The sequence below is a fragment of the Danio aesculapii genome, chromosome 13 (genome assembly GCF_903798145.1).
Source record: "Danio aesculapii chromosome 13, fDanAes4.1, whole genome shotgun sequence".
NCBI classification, from domain to species: Eukaryota; Metazoa; Chordata; class Actinopteri; order Cypriniformes; family Danionidae; genus Danio; species Danio aesculapii.
Genome location: NC_079447.1, coordinates 19,215,945 through 19,234,975, shown reverse-complemented (window position 1 = coordinate 19,234,975; position 19,031 = coordinate 19,215,945). Strand labels below are relative to the sequence as shown.

The window sequence follows — 19,031 nt, the reverse complement described above, 5'->3', positions numbered from 1 at the left end:
AGCGAATTATAAGGACAACCCACCGGTCCTGCACGCCCCACTGGCATCTCCTCCCTACCGGCTTGTTTTAAACTAAACTGGAGCACAATACTCTAGAGTGTGAATATATTTATAAATAAATAAAATAACTAATGTTCATAAATCTGTTAAATAGTTCTAGTAGTTCTATGTAAATACACTTTGATATGTAAAAATTGTGTTAAATAATAAAGCAAATATAATATTTTATAATAAAATAGGATATTAAATATGTATGTATCTATGTTATATATAGTCGTGTCTTAACCACAACACAACACTTAAATACGTAGATTTATGTTTGTCACGTATCAGATGTGTGTACGTTTCATGCTAGGATGATTGACTGGCAATCAATAATAACACTCGTCTCGTCAGTGTTGAGCCGGCTGTCTATTTTAAGTGTGAAAAATGGGACTAGCTGTCACATCTGCTCATGCATGCCATTTTTTCATGTTTCAGACAATTTTACAAGCCCGTCTTCCCTCCAGGATTGAATCAATACACTTTTTTTTCTCAGGGTACGGCTGAGTTTTTCAATCCAGTCTTACTGTTTGAGTCATTTTACAACTGTGGTTTTTTAAAAGACTTTTAATTCTCGAGAGGGTTGTATGTTTTTGAATGTGTTAATTGCAGACTAGCTACAGGCAAAGACTATAGAATACACCAGACATGTCAATCTTTTTGAATGGGGAAAAGTGTAACTACTGTGTGAATAAAGCCCCGCCTACTAATACCGGAGCCAATCATCGATCACTATATGGCGAATAAAGCCCGCCTTCTAGTACAGAAGCCAATCATCGATCACTATAGATTGACGATACTCTGGGTGAGGAGCTCGGAACAGACGTGAGTTTCTGTAGATTTTGTGTGATTTGGACGTTTAGAAATTAAACTAAATAGACAGTTGTTGTTTAAATTTATTTGTGATTCCTAATATGAAATTCAGTGGTAAGCTTGGCAAGCAGTTTTGGAGAATTTGATGTTTTGCCATACAGACAGAATGCCCGACCATTCTGCCCGAGGGGTGTTTCAAAGATGGCCGCAGAGTGAAATTAATTGCCTTAAAGGGTCATTGCTGCAGGTTAATAAACAACCACATTTGTGTTGCTATAAGTGATTTGTTTTAAAAAGGTATTACTGGGCCTATTAGAGATCCGTTGATCCAGTATCTGGAAAGTAGTACCACAATTTCAAATAACAAATGTTCAATAGTACCACAAATATTGGCACTCCTATGAATTCAGATGAGTAACATATTTTTAAAAACGCTTTCATGTTTACATTTGGACAGGACATTAATCAGTAATCACAAATACTGTATGACAGACACACTCAGTCAGTCATCTCAATGTGTTTTGATGCAACAGCTTTGTGGGCTTCACAATGTGGCAAAAACATGCTACAGTATGCCTATTGTCCATTTCTACCATCAGAGTGATACAATTTAGTTAACTGAAAGTGTTATGAATCGGCCTGCTTGTCGCAATTCACTGTTAAGAGTAGTGGTCAACAATACAGGATTTTTTAATGGCCGATGCTGATATTGAGAAGCCAATTTGTTTGACTGGTCGATATAATGCATGCAAAGCTAATGAGAGACAACAGCTGGTGAAAGTTAATAAACATTTATAATGCATATTTTTTAAAACATTTAATGCACTTTTGTTAATGTACATTAAATTCTAATATTTATTAGTTATTAAATATTAGTGGAAGAAACTCCATGCATTCGTAGGTTGATAGGTCACCTAATCTGCTACCTATGTCATTAACTGCATGGCGCCAGAATATTGGTTGCTGCCACATCGGCAGCTGATAAGCTTGCTCCTCATCAGTTTAATTGCATCACGTTGTTTTATGCTGTTATCTGCAGCTTGTTTTCGGAGACCCTCCTTCACCCCGGCTCCACCTGTGTTAGATCTGCTATGGGGGTTGCATTATGTTTGCAGCAGCAGCATGTTTTTTTCTCAGATGGCATGTCTGTGTATATACTGGCAGTAGCTGGTCTTGGTACCTGCTCTGCCATAATAATCAAAGCAGCAGCAGAATAGCAGTTCTGTAGCACCAAGACCAAATACATCAACATTGCCATATGAACATTCATTACCATACTAAATCCCGAGAGTGTTCAGGACAGAAGTGTTTATTTTATGTTCGTGAATAAAAATGTTTAAAATCACTCACATAATTAATTACTGCTTCTTGCTGAAGGTTAAGGATAACGCGATTAATGAACAAATTATTATTAATAAAGTAATGTCAAAAATAGTATGTGTAATTTTATGTATTTTATATACAATAAGTACTGTGTATGATTAACAGATCAATCGGTTGTTTTAGTAATAGTATGGGATATTTTCTTAATAATAAATATATATATATATTTTTGTCTGTTCCATTTTAAAAAATGATAAAAGCCTAAAGGTGTAGAATGCATTTGGTTATCAGATTATAAATAGCTTTAAATAGGACCAGAACAAACACTCACCGGCCACTTTATTAGGTACACCTGTGCAACTGCTCGTTAACCCAAATTTCTAATCAGCCAATCACATGGCAACAACTCAATGCGTTTAGGCATGCAGACATGGTCAAGAGGATCTGCTGCAGATCAAACCGAGCATCAGAAAGGCGGAAGAAAGGTGATTTAAGGGAGTTTAAACGTGGCATGGTTGTTGGTGCCAGGTGGGCTGGTCTGAGTATTTCAGAAATTGCTGATCTACTGGGATTTTCATGCACAGCCATCTCTAGGGTTCACAGAGAAAGGTCCAAAAAAGAGAAAATATCCAGTGAGCTGTGAGTGCAAATGCCATGTTGATGTCAGAGGAGCATTAAGGCAGTTCTGAAGGCAAAAGGGGGTCCCACATGGTACTAGTAAGGTGTGCCTAATAAAGTGGCCAGTTAGTGTAATGTATGAAAAGGTATACTAAATACAACATGACACCAGTCTTGAATAATTTGTAGATAAATTATCAGTTCAACCACTAGTTAAGAGGATGGTTTAAGTGACCAAATTTAGCTTAAATCACAAATTAGAAATTCTTTAAAACTACGATACAGCATTACTTTGTCAGCATAACTTGTCTGGAAAGTGTTCAAGAAAAGAGACTCTACTCTCCTTGAAAAACAAACTGTAGCATCATCATTTTTGTTATTGTTTGTTTGTTTTTGATTATTTTGAGTAAAGCATCAAAAAGTTAAGCAATAAAGACATTTTTTCAGCCTTCTTAACTAATATTTGTCAAGGTTGTTAATATAGGGGAAGGCACTGCATAGACAGGGTATATACCTATTATTAACTGATTATTGCGACCTGCTTTTTTGCAGGTTCATTGGTTTCTGCTTCCCAATCAAGATGTGAAGTGCAAAGGAAATGCAGTGTCTGTTTTAGAGGACACTGATCGGAGTAGTTGGCGGCGTTCTCATACAACACATGGCAACATTTAACCTCTCCCTAGATTCAGGTCAACCATTCCATGGTTTAACATGGAAAGCCTTACATGAGCTGTCATACCTAATCCATCTGACTGCAGAAATCTGCCATTAAAGTCAGGCTATTTAGGAAAAACCAAGCTTCTCATCTTCCTTTAAGAGATCATCTGTCTGATGTCATGACCAAAGTATGTGAAATCCTAAAGAACTGTGATCCGAAGTAGATTCAACAAACAAAGCAAATTGTCTTGTTTTTAATTGTTGTTCATTTGTTTTTATATATTGCTGGGCAAGGTGATACACTAACTCTTTAATAATTTAACTCTGAGAATTATTTTATTGTTCATAGTAATTTTATTACTATTTTTACTATTTTAAATGTCAATGGCTCACTTCTGAAGTGAAGAGTAGGCAAATAACTTTGTTTTAGATTTAATTGAATTACTTTAAATTGTTGTTTAAATTGGTTGTATTTTACAAAACAGTACAATATTAATGTACAATATTTTAGCTGTTAATATTTAAAGGGAATATTGCTATAAAAAACACCTTAGTTTTTTTTTAACATAAACCAGAACCCATTGAATTTGTTAATGAATTTTGCATATAAAAATGTGATTAGCCATATCACCCTGCAGCCCAAGACCGATTACTCACTGAAGCTAAGCAGGGCTGAGCCTGGTCAGTACCTGGATGGGAGACCACATGGGAAAACTCTGTTGCTGTTGGATATGGTGTTAGTGAGGCCAGCAGGGGCGCTCAACCTGCAGTCTTTGTGAGTCCTAATGCCCCAGTAAAAGTGAAGGGGACACCAAACTGTCAGTGGGCGCCGTCTTTCGGATGAGAAATTAAACTGAGGTCCTGACTCTCTGTGGTCATTAAAAATCCCATGGCACCTCTCGTAAAGTGTAGGGGTGTAACCCTTGGCCAAATTCCCTCCATCGGTGCTTACGATTATGGCCTCCCAATCATCCCTATCCATCGAATTGGCTTCATTACTGTCTCTTCACTCCATCTTCAGCTGGTGTGTGGTGAGCGCACTGGCACCGGGATCCTGTGGCTGCCGTCATCCAAGTGGATGCTGCACACTGGTGGTGGTGTGGAGAGACTCCCCCTCATGACTGTGAAGCGCTTTGGCTGTATGGCCATACACAATAAATGCACTATATAAATGCACATTACATTACTTACTATTAATCGTAGAAAAAACATGTGATTAATTGCGATTTAAAATTGTAATCTTTGCCCATAACTAGAGTTTATTATCATTTTATTAACCATTTGCTTTGTTACAGTTGTCTTAGCATTACAGCTTTTGCAAAAAAATTAAAATAATCTTGGTTTATGTTGTGAAAAAAGCCTTTTGTTGATTCAGAATTGGTCAAGATGTTTAAAAAAAGACCAATTCTGCTGTAGAATGTATCTTTGTGGTGCCTTAAATGCTTAAACAGATACAAAGTAAAATATTTTCAAGCACACTTCTCTTGGCCAATGTGTTTCAAAAAAAAAATCTAGTCAGGGGGTTAGCAGTTTCTCGGTTAACCCATTAAATGCTGTGACGACTGACTTCACTTCACCACTTGTATCGAAAGTCATTACGTGCTTTGTTGATTCTTAAGTGCAAAGATAATTGCACCAAGTAGGATGAAAGTACTTTGATTATTGTCTGCCGGTTCCTCTGAATTCTAATGGATCTAATTTTGCCGTTCCAATCCATCATCTGAGCCTCATTTCTCTCCCAAATTAACTAAGCTTTAAATGCAGCACGATGAATGAGCAGGTGCCTCCTTAAAAGTAATGATAGTGTAAAATGTAATAAGTTGCGTTAGCGTGCCAAAGTATCGTTGGGGTTTTTCAGTGCAGGTTTTTTTTCCCCCTCATTTATACATCAATGTCACCAGCCGTAACATCCGGAATTTCTCCGGAGCTTTTGTCTGTCTGCTCTCAGGTGGAGTATGAATGCTGGATTCTGCCCTGTCGCTGTTTAATCTGCTGTTGGAGTATCTTAATTAGTCTTGACTCTCATTCCCTCAGAAGTGTGCTCTAGTTCATCAGGGGACTCGGGCCCCAGAGTTAGCGCCGTCCCTAACCACAACTGTCATCAGAAAATGAGACACAGAGGTCATCAAAACAAGCACTGAGCTTAATTATTTACAATGCACAATCTAAGAGCAAACAAAAAGGTGTTCAGAATGTTTATAAGGTGTTGTGCTGAATTAATATATTCGTTAGGATTTAAATTTTCCTTAGTGAAAGTGCTCGCAGATATATACTGTATTGTATTATTATATTCCTCATTTTCCCTTGGCTTAGTTCCTCATTTATCAAGGGTCACCACAGCAGAATGAACCACCAACTATTCCAGGATATGTTTTATTTAGTGGATGCCCTTCCTGCCACAACCCAGTACCCTGAAATATCCATACACTCTTGTACACACACTCATACACTACGGCCAATTTGGTTCATCCAATTCACCTATAGCGCATGTTTTTGGACTGTGGTGGAAACAGGAGCACCCAGAGAAAACCCACGTGAACACAGGGAGAACGAGCAAACTCCACACAGAAACTGGACCAGCTGGGATTTGAACCAGCGACCTTCTTGCTGTGAGGCGACAGTGCTAACCACTGAGTCACTGTGTCGCCCTATATTATATATAAAAAAAAATATATTAAATTAAGTAAATAGCCTATATTATGCTATATTGTAGCCACGACTACTATCATCACTACTACTACTACTTACTACTACTAGTACGTATTATGATTACTACTAGTAGTACTACTACTTATGGCTACTACTACTATGGCTAGTACTACTACTACTACTATTACCACCACTACTACTTACTATGGCTAGTACTTATTTTGACTACAGCTACTACTATTACTATGGCTAGTACTTGTTATGATTACTACTACTACTAGTAATACTACTTACTATGGCTACTACTACTACCACCACTACTACTTACTATGGCTAGTACTTATTTTCAATACTGCTACTACAACTAATAATACGACTACTATTACTGCAACTACAGCTGGTACTTATTGTGATTACTACTACTAGTAATACTACTTACTACGGCTACTACTACTACCACCACTACTACTTACTATGGCTAGTACTACTTACTACAGCCAGGACTTATTTTGATTAGTACTACTAACTGCGGCTACTAGTACTTACTACAACAACTACTACTACTACCACCATTACTACTACTACTACTACTACTACTACTAGTAGTACTACTACTACTAACTACGGCTTCTACTTATTATGACTACAACTAGTACTACTGCTTACTACAGCTACTACAACTACTACTACTACTATTACTACTACTACTTAGCTAGTACTTATTATGACTACTACTACTACTACTACTACTACTACTACCACTACGACTACCTACTATTACTTATGACTACTACTACATACTACTACTATTACTACTACTACCACAACTACATCTACTAAAACTACTTCAACTACCACTACCACCCCCACCACTACTACTACTACTACTACTACTACTACTACTACTACTACTACTACTACTAATAATAATAATAATAATAATAATAATTTAAAAAACAGTTCATTGTTTTCTTCTTTGTTATTTGAAGGATGTGAACTTACTATGAAAAAAAGTAGAGAAATCAATGACAAAATGCAATTTTTTTTAGGAGAACATTTCCTTTAATCTGCCTTTGTTGACAGTGTTTTTAGCCCAGAGAATAATATTTGTGTGGGAAAGCCTGGAAATAGCAATCACAGCCTGTATGCAAGTTCTGCCAAAGCGGTGAGCACCCCTAAATAAGGTGTGTGGTGTCTTTGATGTGTTCGTGTACCTTTGGTGCTGCATCTTCTGCTTGCAGAAGGGCTGTAAGAACAGAAGCCGCTCTAGTCTCCCCCAAGCCGGCTGTTTGAAGGTGACGTTTGATGTACCTCACGATCAATTGCGACACCAGCTGCCGTACCTGTCTTTGGTAAAGGAGTAAAACGTGGGAACGGGGCTGTCCCGAAACCAATGATCTGTCCTTCCCCTAAAACACAACCAGACTGGAGGCCCTCCTGCTAACGTTCTCACTTTCCTTTTCATTTTTTTTCCATCTAAAACCTCTCAGTTTGCTTTGGCTTTCATTTGGGTTAAATTCACACATCAAAGGATCCAATACACCAATGTAAAATCGATCTCAGACGATGTTTTGAGTGAGCACGGATGGCTCGCATTATCATCGCGAGCATTAGCAAAACATGTGGTTCGGGTTTCGGCTGAACGCTGCCGTTAACGTACATGTTAAAGGCAGAAATAATGCCTGGAGATAAAGTGAGAGCAGTGCTAAAATGTCGAAACTGTATCTCTTTCTGGTCTCTATCCTCCCCACAGAGTAAAGTAGAGGAAGTCGGCCCTCGCAGCACAGCACCAGGAGACCCTGCTTTTCATTATTAATGGCTGTTGACGGTAGCCCATGGGCGGCCGCTTGTATCCGCTGGAATAAGATAAGTCCCTGCTGCCCGCACCTCTGTCCACCGCATATAAAACAGCCGCTCGGCTCAGCTTGATTAGAACAAGGCATTCAAGAGAAGGAACGCTTGAGAGGTCAGTCGAGTAAAGCGAGCGAAAAGGCATCCATATTCAGAGCCCATGCCGTACGGCCCATTCTCTTATGTAAGTGCCCTTGACAGACTCATTGTGAAGTGATTGTATGCATTATTCGCGTTGATTGAGTTGAGGTGCGGGGCAGACGCATATTCCTGAGGGTGATTGCTCAACACACCTAGCCGTCTTATCTGCTCTTCCCAATGAAGAATCCTTGACAGCCAGACGTTTTTCCCCTTCTTTCCATACTCAGCTTGAGTTTCTTTGGCTCCGCACTTCTGTTTCCTTCAATTATTTATTTATTACCAGCTATTTGGGGGTTGAAATCTATGCAAATGAAATTCTGCACAGCGTATAATAACAGAGATGAGAAAAAAGGAGGTATGCCCCTTTTACACAAAGGATGTTATAAGCGAGCTGTGTTCATTTGCATGATTAAGCTATGGCGGATGTTTGAGCGCTTTAGTCCAATCCAAACTGCGGCGTTTATTTTTACGGAGAAGGGGGGCCTGAACAATAGTTGTGTGCATGTTTGTATTGTTCAGTATTAATATGCATGGTTCCACGTTACTAGTTGCATTATCTGTGTGCATCGATTTGTGGTTGGCACATGAATGGAATAGTAAGTAGGCCGCAGACATGGAAAATAGCACAGTTGTTATGATTACATGGACATCAATTATCAGTGTAGATGATGAAAAATGACTTGCAGTCATTATTCTGCATAGAGAATGCCAACATGCTGTTATTCTATTTGAAGATGAAATACATGTTATCCTTCTAAGACTATCATTTCTGATTATGAAACCCTCCATACTTTGGTCTTGCCTTCAGACTGCTTGACATGGGTTATTGGATGTTTCTAGCTGTTCAGACGCAATCATATAAAAACCAACACAATCTCATGGCAATTCATAACGTTTTGATTTAGTGGCTAATCCGTATGAATTCTTACGTTGTAATTCATACAATTTAGTACGATTTGCTCTCCTCCAATGACGATTGGGTTTAGGGGTGGGGTTAGTTGCCACACCTCCTTTTTAAAATCGTACAATTTCGTATGACTGAAGTCGTACGAATTCATACGAATTAGCCTCTAAACTGACAAAACGTAAAATACTTACTTTTTCTTGTGAGATCAGACTGATAAAAACACATTATTAAAACTTCCAGGTGGCGTAGTGGGAAGCACGATCCCCTCACAGGAACAAGGTCACTGGTCCGAGCCCCAATTGGGTCAGTTGACATTTCTTTGTGGAGTTTGCATACTCTCTCCGTGCTTGCGTGGGTTTCCTCTAGGTGCTCCGGTTTCGTCCACAGTCCACAGACCTGCAGTATAGGTGAATTGATAAACTAAATTGGCCGTAGTGGATGTGTGTGCATGTAAGAGTATATGGGTGTTTCCCTGTGTTGGGTTGCGGCTGGAAGGGCATCCGCTGCATAAAACATATGCTGGATAAGTTGGCGGTTCATTGCACTGTGGTGACCCCTGATTAATAAGGGGACTAAGCCAAAAAGAAAATGAATGAATGAAGGAAAACTTCCTGGCACTTACATTGACACTCAGCTTGTTAAAACATGTGTTAACATAGTCCAAGAACATGAATAGCATCAGATTCAATAATTATAGACGTATACATATAACCAGTATTGAGGGTCTCACATTATAAGTTATGCATGTTACGTAATAATATTACTTTTTCAAAGTAACGAGTAAAGGAATGCATTACTTTAAAAAATATATTGTGAAATAAAAATGACCTTAGTCAGGTTGAATCACACACTCAATGAGAAAGTGTGCTGGGAGAGAACAGACAGTCAGCTCGCTCTCATCATAATTGTCATCATCATCAGGTCTCTTTTTTCATAGCAGATGAGTCCGTGTACTGTTCTAGTAACTGAATAACTCAGGATCTTGTTTTTTTTTTAGTCATAGGAGGTATGTTAGCACATACTGAAGACGCAAACCGTTCAACAACAACTGTCAGAAACAGAAACAATGGCAGACTCATCGAAGAAAAGAAGTGGATTGTTGTTAAATGTAGATTATGTTTAAGTAAAACTCTTGACAACTGTAGGAAACATGACATTGAAAAAAACACAACAAAAATAATTGCAAAGCACTACACCCGCACCCCACAAACAAATGTTTGACATCAGTTCACGTTCTCCAACTAAAACAATTAATTTAACCAAAAAAAAAAATGCTTTTATCATTGAGGAGATGCAGCCACTGTCTACTGTTGAAGCGACTACGTTTTGTAATATAGTAAGATTTTTGTTACTTTTGAAATTTTTATTTATTTTTTACAATTTACACATTTGTTAAGGACACGTGAAGCAATTTATTCAATTTATAAATCTCAAAGATTTTTATTTGGGAATTTCGCCTAATATAAATTATTTCATGTTAGTACTCTCTTTATTGCAATCTTTATCTCAATGGACAGTGAATTTACTCAACACAAAACATACAAAAGTAGCAAACACATTACTTTACACGCTCTCATTAATCTGTAGAAACAGCATGTATAGCTCTGGGCTCAGAAAATTCTCAAAATATAATTCTATCTTACATTTTTTTTGAAGGAAAATGAAGGTGTATGTTATATGGGGGACTGTTAAATGCAGAGCTTCTCTATAAAAAAGGTGAAAAAAACACCTGCAAGTTCTGAAAGAGATCAAACCTCAGCCAGGTAAGGAAAAGTAACTCAAAAGTAACATAACACAATGCTTTCCATAAAAAAAAGTATGTAAGTAATGCAATTAGATACTTTTTTGGGGGAGTAACTCAATATTGTAATGCACTACTTTCAAAAGTAACTTTCCCCAACACTTCATACAACACATACAACTGAAAAAATTAGGAAATTGCAAATAAACATCAAGAACTTCCTTGAGATTATTTCTAAATTGTAGTTCTGCATATTTTTCACTGTGAAAACAACTTATATATTACCATATTACCACAGTTCATGTAAGCCTATCATTTGTTAACGGACATAGATGCTGCAATCACTGTTGAACATGGACCTTCACAGAGTTCATTCAACGGTCAGCACTTGAAACGCAAGCATCGAGAGGAAAGACTTTACACAAACAGAACCGTAAAGAAACAATCATAGGTATCACTCAGAATAATAGCTCTTTTTCTCCATCCTCACCGGTGAGTGCTGGTCAGCCTAGCTGGCTAAATATCTTTATGAGGTGAATTATACCACCACCTCAGTGCCTCAAGTGGGAAATTACAGTAGATAAGTCAAATGGAAATGCTTGAGAAAAAAAGGCAGACAGGGAAGCTCATCAGCTATGGGTTATGATTGCCAGTTTATCTCCAGGGCATGGTGGACTTCCTTTCTAAAGCACAGTATATGACCTGCCAGTAACCCTGAACACACAAAAACACTATATTCTGTGAGTTAAATATTGATTTATCCACATTTTTGCTCATTTAGATGATCCCTTTTTTCTAATACTTAACAACTACAGCTGTTTGCACTAGGGATGCCAACGATTAATCAACCATCTTCTAATTGTTGATAATTCTTTTGATAGATGCACATTTTTGATCATAGATTAAGGATTGGCGTCATGTATGGATCGATTTAAGATTTATGCATTGAGTTGCATCGAGTTACTGTATGTTGTGTTGAGTTAAATTGCGAGTCATCACTGAGTTGTGTTGTGGTGGGTTGCATTGTGGTGTGTTGAGTTTAATTGCGTTGAGTTGTGTTGAGTTTCTGTGCATTGCAATGCATTGCGTTGAGTTGAGCTGCATTGCATTAAGTTGCGTCTTCAATTTAGTTGAGTTGTGTTGTGTTATGTCCAGTGTTGGGCAATAACCTGTTAGTAGTAATGCCTGTACTGCAATGGCATTACTTTTGACAGTAACTAATACTATAACACATTCCTTTTTTAATATAGTAACTCTGTTTTCGTTACGATATGATGCGTTTGTCCGTTGCTTGGTAAGCTAATTAATTTTGGCTGCATTCTAGCCCACATCCTCCTGTTTACATTAACAAAGCATTGTGGGATTGGTCGTTGTCAACAAATCACCATAAAGAAGACGCGTTGTGTATGAGGTGCCAGACTGGACAAAAGTGAAAGCAGAGATCGAATGCCCGCGAGGTACACCAAGTGTGTGCGCAAGAGAGACAGAGTGTGCATGCAAGAGAGACTGAGAGACGTTACTATTATTAATTACTATTACTAATACTGTAATGTTTGTTGTTTCAAATAAATAAGCACATGTTTGTTATCTGTATAACAAAATTCATTAGTTTAGTAGACACTGTGATACATTTCTGTTTCTATTTCAAAACACATTATTTAAATGTAGTGTTGTATTGCTCAGAAAAAAAATGCTGGGATTTATTTTTTACTGTTTTACATATTTTTATAGCTGTTATACAACAGCAGATTTTGCACTTTGACATGCAACATTTAATTTGTGGTTAGTTTGAAAATTGCTCATAGATTTCATTTTTGAGCAGCTGTAATGTTTTTGTTTTGTTTAAAATGCATAAAATGTATGGTTGTCTATAATAGCAGGTTTTTTTTGGTGCTTTTGCTTACTTTTATTTATTTCATAAAGGTTTTGTGTTTGTTGTATATTGTTGCTAGTTTTTATACTCAAGCTCTGAAGGAACATGTTTAAGGGTTAAATACAATCTTTTATGATGCTGAAGTAGCTTAGTTTTTGCTTTTTTGTTTCTGAATATATTATTCAGTTTGTTTATCACCTTGTGATAATTTTCATTTTTGTGCTGCTGGTCTGACTTAAATTAGCGTTTAAGTTACTTTTTGTTTAAGTCTGTCTTGTGTTTTAGTTGTGAGAATGCAAATTACTTAAAACTGTGAAGTTAATCAACAGTATTTTCCTTGGAGCACTGAAGTGACGTTATAAGGGCATTAATTGGAGCATTAAAAATGTTCTTTGGAAAAGTAACTCAAAAATTACTTTTAAGTAACGCTTTACTTTATGGTGTAAGTAATCATACAAAAAGTACCTCAATTACTTTATCGAAGTAACTAGTTACTATTTTTCTAGCACAACACTGGTTATGTCTACGTGACATACATAAAGTGAACTTTTAAATAAATAGGTTTAAGCTTTATCATGCCATTAAACGTTCATGAGTAAATATTGATGTGGAACCTGACATCCCTAGTTTGCACACTAACCCATCCTTACTTAAAGGGTCTAATTTTTTCCATCCTATTTTAGGCACATTTGTATTCACATATATCTTCTGTGAGTTATTAGATCCAGTGATCCTCCTCTCCACCAGAGGATTATAAGGAGTAAAAATCTACATGGAGATAAAGGGAAACATTTCTTGTCAATCATTGTTGTTGTTGTTGTTTTTAATGTCTTCTCCAAACATACATATTCCCTTGGGTGCTGTTTGTTTGCCAGGTGAATGCAAAGAATAGGCACAGACCATCATAAAAGCATCTTCGTAGTGCATATTTGCATTTATTCATTCTGGAGCTAGCCAAGCAAGAATAATGATAATCTTTTTGTCAACATGCCCTTGTTCATGCATAAGTAAAAGTAATGATTGTTTTCATCTCTGCATTGTCTAATCTAGTAGTCAAGCCGATAGTTTTTCGGGCCATTTTCACCATTGTCTCAGTCGTGTCTTGTTTTACAAACAACTAGATGAATGTTAATGCTGTATCAATACTTAATTCATGAAGGTTTCATGTTCTTTCTTTCCTTCTCCTTCTCCTTCTCCATCTCCTTCTTTTTCTTCTCCTCCTCCTCCTTGTTATGTTTTGCGGCAGGTGTTAGTATTTTTAAACATGACTTCAAACATTTTATTATTTAAAAGCAAAAAATGGAAATAAAAGAAAAATAAAACAATAACAAATACTAAAATGTTCTGTTTATCTGTGTACGTGAATTCCGAGATGATAATAATAAAATAATAATAAAATAAAACGCATTTATTTACATATTGATTATAGACACATTGTTGTTATTTATTTATAGGTGTCATTGTTTAGGGAACACTTTTTTCATTCTTGTAATTTTTAATTTTTTCATTTTAATCAACATCATGTATGAACATTCATTCATTTATTCAGCTAAATTATCTGCACTCTCTTTTAATTGTAAAGATATGGATTTATTTGTAATTAAACGCAAATTTCTAATCAGCCAATCACATGGCAAAAGATATGTAGACATGGTCAAGACGATCTGCTGCAGTTCAAACTATGCATCAGATTGGGGAAGAAAGGCAATTTAGGTTACTTTGAACGTGGCATGGTTGTTGGTGCCACACGGCCTGCTCTGAATATTTCAAAAACTGCTGATCTACTGGGACTTTCACGGACAACCATCTCTAGGGTTTACAGAGAATGATCGAAAAAGAGAAAATATCCAGTACCTTGTTGAATCTTTGCCATGAAGGATTAAGGCAGTTCTAAAGGCAAAAGGGGTCCAACCCGGTAATAGTAAGGTGTAGCTCATAAAGTGCCCGGTGTGTTTGTGTGTGTATATAAATATATGTATATATATGTATATATATGTATATGTATATATATGTATATGTATGTGTGTGTGTGTATATATATATATATGTGTGTATATATATATATATATATATATATGTATGTGTGTATATATATGTATGCATGTGTATATATATATATATGTGTGTGTGTGTGTGTATATATATATATATATATATATATATATATATATATATATATATACACACACATACATATATATATATATATATATATATATATATATATATATATATATATATATATATATATATATAAATGATGAAAACAAATGGCTTGTTGATTATTTATACACGTGTAGATATCAAGCACATGTTGTACGACTATAGCTTTACTTTCATGAATTTATAAATGGTCTGTTCTGGTCCTCCATCCTCTAATTGAAGGGTTGTTGCTCTAGTGGACTGGAGGTTCATGTATTATGCATAGCAAACAACTGAGTGCGAGCTACATTATGGTCCCATCATGCTAGCTGGGTCCTGCTGGTATAGAGAGAGATGATATTTCATATAGTAACAGCCTCATTAAGAGGCCACACTAACGGCCAGAACACACACACACACAAACACATACACTGGACAGCATGCTGTTTAAACAACAATGCTGATCTAACCATGACCCTAGAGATCAGCACTGTGAGTATTGTCTCGTCTCATTGTCATTATGTGATATAAGTGCTGTAAGCCTCAAAACAACATGCGGTTTGCTGTTTTGAGTGAAGAAAAATAAACGATATGCCTACATTTCTAGTTCTATCTATTTCCTAGCCATATTGACCTAGATGATAGCAACTTTTGATATGCAGTCAATCTTAGTACACAATGTAACTACAGAAGAGGGATATGCTAATGGTCTAATCAGATTCAATGATTTATGCTAAGCTAAAAGAGATCCTTAATTTACTAAAACTCTAGGTGACTTGTATAATGAGGGTATTTCCAAAAAATTGTTGTGTTTCTTTAAATATACAAGTAGGCAAGGTTTGTGTTTAAGGTGACTGAATGAATAGAGCGAAGGTTCTGTTATTATTTGCATAAGTGTTATTGCTGTCTGCATCGTGTCTTCCTTTAGATGTCTCATTTTAAAGGAGAGGGAAGGTGCTGAAATGTGTCTCTCTGTGTACACCTTGAAAGGCAGCTTGTCATTGCTGGATTGAGATGGAAACTGGCAAGAATGCATCAATTATTGACTGTGCTTTTATTCATAAAGAACAGGATTATGTAATAAGAAAAGCTCTCCAGCTCCCCTTCACACTCCCAGCTCTCATTTGCTGAACCACTAAAGATAGAAATCTTTGAGTGAATAATGCAAACATGCTCCTCGTTCCCAATCCTTTCTTTACACAGACTTGAGCTGAACAGATGTGCTCAGAAAAGAGCAATTTATACATGTGACGTTCTTAGTACAGTCAGTATGACAGCAATAACAGCTGATCTGTGCTTATACTCTAGCAACTGTGCAGAAGACAATTAACAAAATAAGTATTATAAATGTGCTTATTTCAGATGTATCTGGATATTGTGTCTGTTACATCCATCCATACTGCCTCCTTAATTTGTAGATTTTGATTTAACAAGTACATTAATATTTCAATCTGATTTGACTTGCCAAGATATTATATATCATAATCATGCTGTATCTCTCTAGGCTACAAAAGATCTTATATGAGTAGTACTTCATTTTACTTTAGTTGTCATTAATAATTTTAACCACAGGTGCTGGTAGAAAGCATGGAGTTTTACTGTATAATTTTTTGTAATGTGTTGTTTGTATTATATGATGGGTATACTAGGTCTTTAGTAGCATTTATTGTAATTTCCAATTGAAGATAATTCACTTATAATGTACAGTTTTGAGAGCTTAGGCTAGTGTTGAAAACTGATAGAGATTTTTTTGACATACACTATTGCATGGCAAAATGGCAGCTGGTTAAAACGTGTGGCGTGTATTATGCAGTTACGACTGGCTTTTGGTGCAATATGATTTCACTATGTGTGGAATAGCATTTCAGTATTCTCTCTAGCAGGAATGGAAACCATTCAACTTGTTGTTTGGTATAGTTCCCCCTTTATATGCGCCATAAAAAGTGTTTATTTACTTTTTTTTTTAAACTGCCTTAAAAGCAGTTGAGTTTATTTTAAAAAAATTTAGCAAACTCTGAACTGTTAATTTGACACAATGAAAATGATTTTAAGTCATTGGGTTTACTCACTTTTTAAGTAGTCAACTACTTTTGACAACAGGTTTACTCACTTTTTTTATTTTACTTTTTACAGTGAAAAATGTAAATGTAAAATGTTTCACCTTTAAAGAGGTTAATGATACCTCAGATTATAATATAATATAATATAATATAATATAATATAATATAATATAATATAATATAATATAATATAATATAATATAATATAATATAATATAATATAATATAATACGTCAGCAGCAAGAAGGTTGCTGGTTTGAGCCTCGGCTGGGTCAGTTGGCGTTTCTGTGTGGAGTTTGCATGTTCTCCCTGCATTCGTGTGGGTTTCCTCCGTGTGCTCCAGTTTCCCCCACAGTCCAAAGACATGCGGTAAAGGGTAGGCTAAATTGTCCATAGTGTATGAGGGTGAATGTGTGTGTATGGATGTTTCCCAGAGATGGGTTGCAGCTGGAAGGGCATCCGCTGCATAAAACATATGCTGGATAAGTTGGCAGTTAATTCCTCTGTGGCGACCCTAGATTAATAAAGGCACTAAGCCAAATGAAAATGAATGAATGAATGACTGAAAAATAACGTCAGAGTATTTTTTATGATATTGAGCGCTCTGTAAGGTTGGATTGTTGGTTGTCTGTGAAGTGCTGACTGTAAGGCCTGGGACACACCAAGCTGACTCCAAACAACTACGACTGATGAAACTCAACTGTATTGTAGCCTCGCTTTGGCTCAAGTATGGTTTCATCTGGACAAAAAATCTACCCGTGAACACACCAAACGGATGGCAAACAGCTGATGCACGTTCTACAACTTTGTAAGAGGTCTTTCCACACTGCAGTGGGCAGTATCTGTTTTCTCATTCAGAATTGCAAAACCAGATCTTCCTACGTGTGTACAAAGCACGTAAATGAAAATGGAGGGATTCGCTCCTGCATATACAGTTAAAGTCAAGTTTATTAGACCCTTAATTATTATTATTATTATTATTTGGTATTATTATATAACATTTCCCATATGATGTTTAACAAAGCAAAGAATTTGTCACAGTATTTCCTATAATATTCTTTCTTCTGGAGAAACTTTTATTTGATTTAATTTGGCTAGAATAAAAGCAGTTTTTAATTTTCTAAAACCTTTTAAGGTCAGTATTATTTGCCCCTTAAGCAAATATATATATTATGTACTGTCATCATGGCAAAGATAAAATAAATCAGATATATAGTTACTAAAACTATTATGTTTAGAAATGTGTTGAAAAAAACGTATTTCCAGTGAACAGAAAATGGAAAACATAAACGGGGGGGGGGGGGGGGGGGGGGGGGGTGAATGGGTTAATAATTCAGGAAAGCTAATAATTTTGATGTCAATTGTATGTCCGATAATCTAATAATCCATATCATTCACAAATATTTGAGAAATGTAGCAAAATTATAGTCAGCCTCTTTAAGTTCCTTCTTGGCTGGAATCGTTTACTATTTTTTCTTTAATTCGTCAAGAAGCAATGAGTTGAACACACCAAACCAACTAGCCACACCCACGCTGACCAACAGACCAATAAAACGAACGATGACCATCGGCTTGGTGTGTCCCAGCCCAAACAGAAGTGAGGACCACAAAGGCATCTAGAACAGGCCTAGCAAAGCAACCTGTTTATTGTTATTAATTGCCCACTGCCACCCACTTTCCAGGGTCTGGAGGAGTCAGACAGGAAGGGCTACATTATTTCTTGCTCAGACTCATGCACAGCTTCCTTAACTCCCCTGTCATCCCTGCAATGATTTAATTAAAGCAGCCAGCTTCTCTCAGCCCTCTCGCCTCAGACCAGCCTCGCCGCTGACTGACAACCAGCACATTACTATGCACAGGCAGCGGGAGGGCGGCTACAAGCAGATATGAATGTATGAATAGATAGGATAAAAGGATGGAGTAATTGATTTTCTATCTGCTCTTCCATTTCATTAACTGAATAAATGCACTTGATTTCGGGCAGTTTTTTTTTTTTGGCTTGTTCAAATCAGCCCCATTTTACCATTGTTGGATCTTGTCATTGTTGGCTGACTCTTGTTTTTGTGGCACGATAACGTCACAGAAAAAAAATAAGCTGTTTTGTACCCAGTAGGATCGGGGATGTGCGCATTTGTTCCCATGATCCTCTGCCGTTCTGAAACAGTTCTATTTGTCATTCTCTTGTACGACGTGCCTTTGAAGATCTGACAGGAA

The 19,031-nt window shown here is 36.6% G+C and overlaps 1 protein-coding gene across 2 annotated transcripts in view; it reads left to right on the top strand.

Annotated features, from left to right (window-relative positions):
• Nucleotides 1-19,031, top strand: part of macrod2 (mono-ADP ribosylhydrolase 2) — an 865,478-nt gene that overhangs the window by 516,706 nt on the left and 329,741 nt on the right. The gene's annotated exons all lie outside the window — the stretch shown is intronic.